Source organism: Bombina bombina, chromosome 6, assembly GCF_027579735.1.
Source record: "Bombina bombina isolate aBomBom1 chromosome 6, aBomBom1.pri, whole genome shotgun sequence".
NCBI classification, from domain to species: Eukaryota; Metazoa; Chordata; class Amphibia; order Anura; family Bombinatoridae; genus Bombina; species Bombina bombina.
Window position 1 is genome coordinate 867,760,931 of NC_069504.1, and position 9,725 is coordinate 867,770,655.

The following is a 9,725-nucleotide window of genomic DNA, read 5'->3' on the forward strand; positions in this document are numbered from 1 at the left end:
TCCAGGGAGGAGTAATTGGTCTAAACACAGGCTTAATTCTAGTTAGAGCCTGACAAAAACACTGAACATCTGGCGCATCTGCCAAACGTTTGTGAAGCAAAATTGACAAAGCAGAAACTTGTCCCTTTAAGGAACTTGCTGATAACCCTTTCTCCAATCCTTCTTGGTGGATTCACACCAATAAAGATATTTACGCCATATCTTATGATAGATTTTTCTAGTGACAGGCTTTCAAGCCTGAATCAAAGTATCAATGACCGAATCAGAGAATCCTCGCTTAGATAGAATCAAGCGTTCAATCTCTAAGCATTCAGCTGCAGAGAAATTAGATTGGGATGTTGGAACGAACCTTGAATGAGATGGTCCTGTCTCAAAGGAAGTTTCCACGGTGGTAGAGAGGACATGTCCACTAAATCCACATACCAAGTCCTGCGTGGCCATACAGGCGCTATCAGGATTACTGAAGCTCTCTCCTGTGTGATTCGAGCAGTCATGCATGGAAGGAGAGGAAACTGTGGAAACACATAAGCTAGGCTGAATGACCAAGGCACTGCCAGGGCATCTATCAGTTCGGCCTGTGGATCCCTCGACCTGGATCCGTAACATGGAAGTTTGGCATTCTGACGAGATGCCATCAAATCCACTTCTGGTCTGTCCCATTGATGAATCAATGAGGCAAATACCTCCGGATGAAGTTCCCACTCCCCCGGATGAAAAGTCTGCCGACTTAGAAAACCCGCTTCCCAGTTTTCTACTCCTGGAATGTAGATTGCCGAAAGATAACAAGAGTGGGCTTCCGCCCATCGAATTATCTTGGATACTTCTATCATTGCTAAGGAACTTCTCGTTCCCCCCTGATGATTAATATAGGCCACAGTCGTGATGTTGTCCGACTGGAATCTGATGAATTTGGCCGAAGCCAACTGAGGCCATGCCTGAAGCGCATTGAATATTGCTCTCAGTTCCAGTATATTGATTTGAAGTAGATACTCCACCTGAGTCCAAACACCCTGAGCCTTCAGGGAATTCCAGACTGCACCCCAACCCAGAAGACTGGTGTCCGTTGTCACTATCACCCACGAGGGTCTGCGGAAACATGTCCCCTGGGACAGATGATCTGGCGACAACCACCAAAGAAGAGAGTCTCTGGTCTCTTGATCCAGATTTATCTGAGGAGATAAATTTGCATAGTCCCCATTCCACTGTCTGAGCATGCACAGCTGCAGTGGTCTGAGATGAAAGCGGGCAAAGGGAATGATATCCATTGCCGCTACCATTAATCCAAAGACCTCCATGCACTGAACCACTGATGGCCGATGAATGAACTGAAGTGCTTGGCAAGTATTCAGAATCTTTGTTTTTCTGACCTCCGTCAGAAATATTTTCATGTCTACCGAGTCTATAAGAGTCCCCAAGAAGGGAACCCTTGTCTGTGGAACTACTGAACTCTTTTCTATGTTCACTTTCCAACCGTGAGTTCTCAGGAAAGACAATACTATGTCCGTGTGAGATTTTGTCAATTGATAAGTTGATGCCTGAATCAGAATATCGTCCAGATAAGGCGCCACTGCTATGCCCCGCGGTCTGAGAACCGCTAGAAGAGACCCTAGAAGCTTTGTGAAGATTCTGGGTGCTGTGGCTAACCCGAAGGGAAGAGTCACAAACTGATAATGTTTGTCCAGGAAGGCAAATCTTAGGAACTGATGATGATCCTTGTGTATAGGGATATGAAGGTAAGCATCCTTCAAGTCCACGGTAGTCATATATTGACCCTCCTGGATCATTGTTAAGATAGTTCGTATAGTCTCCATTTTGAACGATGGGACTCTGAGAAACTTGTTTAGACACTTGAGATCTAAAATGGGTCTGAAAGCTCCCTCTTTTTTGGGATCCACGAAAAGATTGGAGTAAAACCCCTGTCCCTGTTCCAGTTTTGGAACGGGACAAATTACTCCCATGGTAGAAAGGTCTTTTACACAGCGCCTCTCTTTTTATCTGGTCTACAGATAATCGTGAAAGATGAAATCTCCCTCTTGGAAGAAAATCCTTGAATTCCAGTTGATACCCGTGGGTCACGATTTCCAGCACCCAGGGGTCCTGAACATCTCTTGCCCAAGCTTGAGCAAAGAAAGAAAGTCTGCCCCCTACTAGATCCGGTCTCGGATCGGGGGCCGCCCCTTCATGCTGTTTTGGTAGCAGCAGCGGGCTTCTTGGATTGTTTACCTTTATTCCAAGTCTGGTTGGGTCTCCAGACTGACTTAGATTGGGCAAAATTCCCTTCCTGCTTTGTGGAGGAAGAGGAAGCAGAGGGTCCTCCTTTAAAGTTTCGAAAGGAACAAAAATTATTTTGTTTACCCCTCATTTTAACAGACTTATCCTGAGGTAGAGCATGGCCTTTACCTCCAGTAATTCCAGAAATGATTTCCTTTAATTCAGGCCCGAATAGGGTCTTACCCTTAAAAGGAATAGCTAAAAGTTTAGATTTTGATGACACATCAGCAGACCAAGATTTGAGCCATAACGCTCTAAGCGCTAGAATGGCAAATCCTGCATTTTTCGCCGCTAATTTAGCAATTTGAAAAGCAGCATCAGTAATAAAAATATTAGCTAGTTTGAGAGCCTTAATTCTATCCAAGATGTCATCTAATGGAGTCTCAACCTTCAGAGACTCTTCTAGAGCATCAAGCCAAAAAGCTGCTGCAGTAGTTACTGGAACAATGCAAGCCGTAGGTTGTAAAAGAAAACCCTGATGAATAAATAATTTCTGTAGAAGACCCTCTAGCTTTTTATCCATAGGGTCTTTGAAAGCACAACTGTCCTCAATAGGTATAGTTGTACGCTTAGACAGGGTAGATATAGCTCCCTCCACCTTAGGGACCGTTTGCCATGAGTCCCGAATGGTGTCTGATATGGGAAACATTTTCTTAAAATTAGGAGGGGGAGAGAACGGTATACCTGGTCTATCCCATTCCTTCTTTACAATTTCCGAAATTCTTTTAGGAACCGGAAAAACATCAGTGTATGTAGGTACTTCTAGATATTTGTCCATCTTACACAATTTCTCTGGTGGTATCACAATAGGGTCACAATCATCCAGAATCGCTAAAACCTCCCTAAGTAACAGACGGAGGTGTTCAAGCTTAAATTTAAAGGACATAACGTCCGAATCTGTCTGAGGTGACAAATTTCCTGGGTCTGAAAGTTCTCCCTCAGACAGCAATTCCCAAACCCCCAACTCAGAACACTGTGAGGGTACATCGGAAATAGCCAATAAAGCATCAGAGGATTCAGTATTCACAGCAATACCTGAACTACTACGTTTACCCTGTAACACTGGTAATTTAGATAATACCTCAGTAAGGGTAGCTGACATAACTGCAGCCATCTCCTGCAAAGTAAAGGAATTAGACGCACTAGAGGTACTTGGTGTTGCTTGTGTGGGCGTTAAAGGTTGAGACACTTGGGGAGAAGTGGATGGCATATCCTGATTCTCTTCGGTCTGAGAATCATCCTTAGGCACACTTTCTTTACCTAAAATATGCTTTTTACATTGTAAGGCCTTTTAAGTACAAGAAGTACACAAAGTAAACGGGGGTTCCACAATGGCTTCTAAACATATAGATCAATTAGTATCCTCAATGTCAGACATGTTGAACAGACTAGCAATAACCACAATAGTCGTTAAACACCTTATTTATTGATTTCAATGATTTTACAAAAAAGTACTGCACCTTTAAGAAATAAAAAAGCGTACAATTTTCGCAAAACTGCTTAAAAATGCTAAATAACGCAATAAGAATACATACACATGTTCAATGTGGCCAAAAATTATTGCACCTTAAGAGCAAAGGGCTAAATTAACCTTTACAGGACATTTATAGCAAAAAATATAATTTGTTTGAAAAAATGACCCCTGCACCTCGCCACAGCTCTGGTGTGTTGCCTACCTACCCTCAGGGTACCGCAAAACGACTCTATAACGATCTGGTCATCAGAACATAAGTTTTAGGCCCAACCAGAGCTAATGCTTGCTGCCTTCTCAGTCAGAGTAAACTGCACGTCTGAGCGCGCGAAAATAGGCCCCGCCCATCATGGAGTCAAACAAGTAATCTGTAATACCGCATGGGAAGCGGTTAGAAAGAAAAGCCATGTGGTCCCCAAAAAAACCCAGCGCAGTAATGCTGCAGCCATACTGATATTTGTCTCAAATAAAACGATAAGCTGCCTCTCCCAGTGTCCCCTTTTTATAACACTTCAGCCCAGAACTATGTCAATAAAAAACGTTAGACACAGGATTTTAAGTAACACCCTTTGTGTACAGGTCTACTTCTTACCCCTTCCCTTGCAGGGAATAAAATATCAGCCAATTCTGATAAAACAGGTCTCCTCAGAAATAAAAGACTGAACATACCTCAATGCTTGTAGCATGCAACCATTCTCCACACTGAAGATTTCTCTTGCACTACCTTCAGCACTCTGTGGGAACCAACATGGATCTTAGTTACGACTGCTAAGATCATCAACCTCAGGGCAGAAATCTTCTTCCATATCTCCCTGAGGAAAATAGTACACACCGGTACCATTTAAAAATAAAAAAAACTTCTTGATTGAAGAAACTAAAACTAACACCTCACTTTACCTCTTCCTAGTATAACACAAGCAAAGAGAATGACTGGGGGTGGAGGGGAAGAGAGGGGCTATATATACAGCTCTGCTGTGGTGCTCTTTGCCACTTCCTGTTAGCAGGAGGATAATATCCCACAAGTAAGGATGAAATCCGTGGACTCGTCATATCTTTGTAAAAGAAAGAATCTTTTCTTTAAATGTCCATTGTCAAATTATGTACAAATTGGCTACAAAAATTGTTTAACTTGTATTTCAGACACTGGATTATGGCAATATTTTTCAGGACTCATTTGTGCCACAAATGCCAGATTTCACTATACTGATATTGGATTTCTCAGGTAACTTGATATTTAATTAACTATTTGCAATGTAAAATATCAAACGTTAACAAATACAAATATAAATGTATTCACAAATATGGACATATTTTTATTTGCGAATGCAGATTTTTTGTAATTAACACTTTGTTTAAAAAAAATATATTTACGTAGATAAAAACATATCTGAGCAGAAAGAAATAACAAAGGATGAAGGTATGCAAAACTATTAATAACTATATCCTAGTACCTATGAACTACTTACTTATCCTAGTACCTATGAACTACTTACTTACAAATCTAACCCAATTACTATGAACTATATCTTATTAACTGTTTACAAATCTAACCTAATAACTAGTAACTATTTTATATTAACTATGAACTACTTATTTTTTAAGCGCAATAACAAAAGTTCCGGTAGAAGCCTCAAGGTAAAAGTAAAAAATATTCTTTATTTGTTCATCATCGTAAAAGAATCATAGGAACAAGTGGGTAATCTTGCAGCTTAGTAAAAGTCTGACCGGTTTTGGTCTGGGACCGTAATCATACACTGATAGCTGTCAGATGTGACAGCTATTTATACATACACAGACTATTCCTGATTGGTTAAAAACAAACTGGCTCAGGATTAATTAGTTAAAAGCCAATTGGCTCAGGATTAACCCTATACTACATCTCAGTAATTTAAGAACGGCAGACTGACATATTCTAGCTCAAAGTTTCACTATAATTGTTAGTAGATATCTGGTAGTTAAAACAAACCAAGTTAACTTTGTTCAATACATATAAACATGAGATCAAACCTGCATGCAATGCAGTATTAACATATGGAATGCTGTAACATATGAAATGGATAAAGTAAATTAATTCATAGACTCTATAGCATATCTATACATAGCATAAAATAGATGACATACAGTAAACAGATATGATATGGAAAGCATCAATATTCAAATGCAATTCTATGCACCTGTTGCACCCTATATATGTAGATGCATAGATGCAGCTCTCAGGTATCAAAGTTATGTCATGCTCATAATCGAAACATACATTAATAATATACAGGCACACACATACTCAATCATAAACCCTAACATATCGAGATGCATATATACAGTATCTCACAAAAGTGAGTACAACTCTCACATTTTTGTAAATATTTTATTATATCTTTTCATGTGACAACACTGAAGAAATGACACTTTGCTACAATGTAAACTAGTGAGTGTACAGCCTGTATAACAGTGTAAGTTTGCTGTCCCCTTAATAACTCAACACACAGCCATAAATGTCTAAACCGTTGGCAAGTAAAGTGAGTACACCCCTAAGTGAATATGTTCAAATTGGGCCCAATTAGCCATTTTCCCTCCCCGGTGTCATGTGACTCGTTAGTGTTACAAGGTCTCAGGTGTGAATGGGGAGCAGGTGTGTTAAATTTGTTATCGCTCTCACACTCTCTCATACTGGTCACTGGAAGTTCAACATGGCACCTCATGGCAAAGAACTCTCTGAGGATCTGAAAAATTGTTGCTCTACATAAAGATGGCCTAGACTATAAGAAGATTGTCAAGACCCTGAAACTGAGCTGCAGCACGGTGGGCAAGACCATACAGCGGTTTCACAGGACAGGTTCCACTCAGAACAGGCAGTCTATGATTACGGTTCCAGGCCGAAACCGGTCAGACTTTTACTAAACTGCAAGATTACCCAATGGAAAAGTACCCTTACTTATTTCTCAATGCATATCACTCATTTGCAAAACAACTATGCATGAGGTTCTTATTAACCCTTTCAAAGAAAGTCAGAACTGCAATGTATAATATGGAGAAATATTATTTGCAAACATTATAAATGTATCATATTATATAATACTTTAGATTTAACTTTTTATGAGAAATTGTACAAATGATAGATGAAGAGCAACCTTTTGATAAGGCACAAGTGTCTGCTGAGAAAGGTCATTTTAAAGACTATTAAAACACATATATGACATTAACCCAATGTTTAACATTTGCAGATATTTTGAAAAAGGATGAGATCATGGACGTTCAAGCTGAGCCTACGAAATATAATGCGTGTACAGAAACTGAATCAAGTTTTACCAGATATGCGAGAAATATTTGTTGAGAACATGTATCACTAAAGGAAATGTGTGCATAATAATTTCAAAAGAATCCTTATAAATCAAAGTAGGCAAATTCAGTTACTTCAACAAATATTCTATACTGTGCTATCCTCCAGGGCACTAATTAAAAAAGAATGTTTATGATCGATTTGCATTAGATGTCTTCATTTTAGAAAACCTAAATCATGATGTGTTTATGTTGGGCCGGATTTACATCTCAGGTGCCTGTTGGCACAAAAACCTGTTTCAGATAGAGCATGCATTTTTAAGCAACTTTCTAATTTACTCCTATTATCAATTTTTCTTTGTTCTCTTGGTATCTTTATTTGAAAAGCATGAATGTAAGCTTAGGAGCTGGCCCATTTTAGGTTCAGCACCTGGGTAGCACTTGCTGATTGGTGTCTAAATGTAGCCACCAATCAGTGAGTGCTATCCAGGGTGCTGAGCCAAAAATGAGCCAGCTCCTACGCTTTCATTCCTGCTTTTTCAAATAAAGATACTAAGAAACGAAGAAAATTTGATAATAGGAGTAAATTAGAAAGTTGCTTAAAGGAACACTGAACCCAAAATTTTTCTTTCGTGATTCAGATAGAGCATGCAATTTTAAGCAACTTTCTAATTTACTCATATTATCAAATTTTCTTCATTCTCTTGGTATGTTTATTTGAAAAGCAAGAATGTAAGTTTAGATGCCCATTTTTGGTGAACAAACTGGGTTGTCCTTGCTGATTGGACAGCACCAATAAACAAGTGCTGTCCATGGTTCTGAACCAAACATTTGCTGGCTCCATAGCTTAGATGCCTTCTTTTTTAAATAAAGATAGCAAGAGAACAAAGAAAAATTGATAATAGAAGTAAATTAGAAAGTTGCTTAACATGCTCTATCTGAATCATGAATCATGAAAGAAAAAATGTGGGTTCAGTATCCCTTTAAAATTGCATTCTCTGATCCATAAAAGAAAAAAATTTGGTTTGATATCCCTTTAACAATTTACAGGAAATTCTAGTAAAACACAAGAAAACTATAAGATCTGTTTATCACAAGATTTTCAGTGAGGTATTGTAAAGCATTTTCACCAAACGTTCTGGAAAGAAAAGATAGAAAGCTAAAGCAAAAGAAAAACTGACAAATACTTTTTAACGTAATCCCTTTTACTTTTTTTCAGACTCCCTTTTACAATGAATTAGTTGGATTCAAGTTTTCTACAATCATCAACCTAAGCAAAGAAAATAAATAAAAGAGAGAAGCGCTCAACCTGAGAACGAACAATAGCATAATAGCGTGTTCTATGGCTAGCTACCACCCAAGAAGCAGCCTCTTTTTGCTCAACATGTGCCTTTCACAGAGAAGAACTTTCCTGAAGCATATCAGTCTGATCCTGACTTCACAGTACAGTCCAGCCCCGAAATACCAGGCAATCCCTCTCTGAACAAGAGAAACAGCAAAACCCCAGACGTACGTTTTGGCCTATTGTGGGCCTCGTCGGTGAGGTGCAGCCATATCCCTCTAGGCACACTGAGCAACGGGTCCACGTCTGGATTCCCGCATCACACTTAGGGAGACTTCCCTAAGTGTCATAATTTGCATAAATAAAAAGAGAGAAGCGCTCAACCTGAGAATGAACAATAGCATAATAGCTTGTTCTATGGCTAGTTACCACCCAAGAAGCAGTCTCTTTTTGCTCAACATGTGCCTTTCACAGAGAAGAACTTTCCTGAAGCATATCAGTCTGATCCTGACTTCACAGTACAGTCCAGCCCCGAAATACCAGGCAATCCCTCTCTGAACGAGAGAAACAGCAAAACCCCAGACGTACGTTTCGTAATTCTTTTATTAGAAAAATAATCATATATGCATATATACAAAATAAAATCATAATAACAAATGCAAACAAAATATCTCTTGTTACAAAACAACTAAAATATTGACCCATATGTTTGTCATCAGAAAAAAATTCAAAATGGAAACATAAAACTTAAATAATCACACAGAATAAAATTAAACATATTTCAAATACAGACAAAAGCAAGCTGGAGGAAAAAAAAAAGTAAAAACTAAATATTCCAATCCTTCCACTTCTTTGTCTTCCAGATGCCTTCAGAATCTAATTTCCCATATCGCCTCCTATCAAAAGAAAAATACAAAAACAACTTCCAACGGATCATACCCACACAATCACCTACAGTAACTACCTCTTTCTTAAATATCAAAATATTACGCACATCCCACAACACTTCCTTAACACAACATGCCAACAACCATATCATTCTTGCTTTCTCCTTTTCCACACCACTTCCACACAAACATCATCATATTAAAAGTAAAAAACTGCACTCCAGTCAGACCCTTAATCATCCTATTCAAACTTCTCCAAACATCCCTAGCATACTCACAATTCCAAAACAAATGAATAACACTCTCGCTTTGACAACAACCATCTCTAGGACACACTTCTGAAGCCACTAAATGACGCACTCTCTGAAAATCCCTTGTCGGCAAACACTTATGCACACTCATCCAGCTAATATCTTTCTGCCTATTCATCAAATGCTTATTACACACATTTTTCCATATCAATACACATTCATTATCATTCAAACCCCCAATCAACTCAAGACCTTCTTCTCCAACATTTTCAACACCATTCTGTTTG

General features: G+C 38.9%; 1 long non-coding RNA gene across 1 annotated transcript in view; it reads left to right on the plus strand.

The window, feature by feature from the left end:
- Positions 1 to 7,010, plus strand: part of LOC128663815 (uncharacterized) — a 30,183-nt gene extending 23,173 nt beyond the window's left edge. Inside the window, exons 2-3 of the long non-coding RNA XR_008402900.1 lie at positions 4,883 to 4,964; positions 6,964 to 7,010. This is a non-coding gene — a long non-coding RNA (uncharacterized LOC128663815). The remainder of the gene's footprint in view (positions 1 to 4,882; positions 4,965 to 6,963) is intronic.
- Positions 7,011 to 9,725: the final 2,715 nt, after the last annotated feature.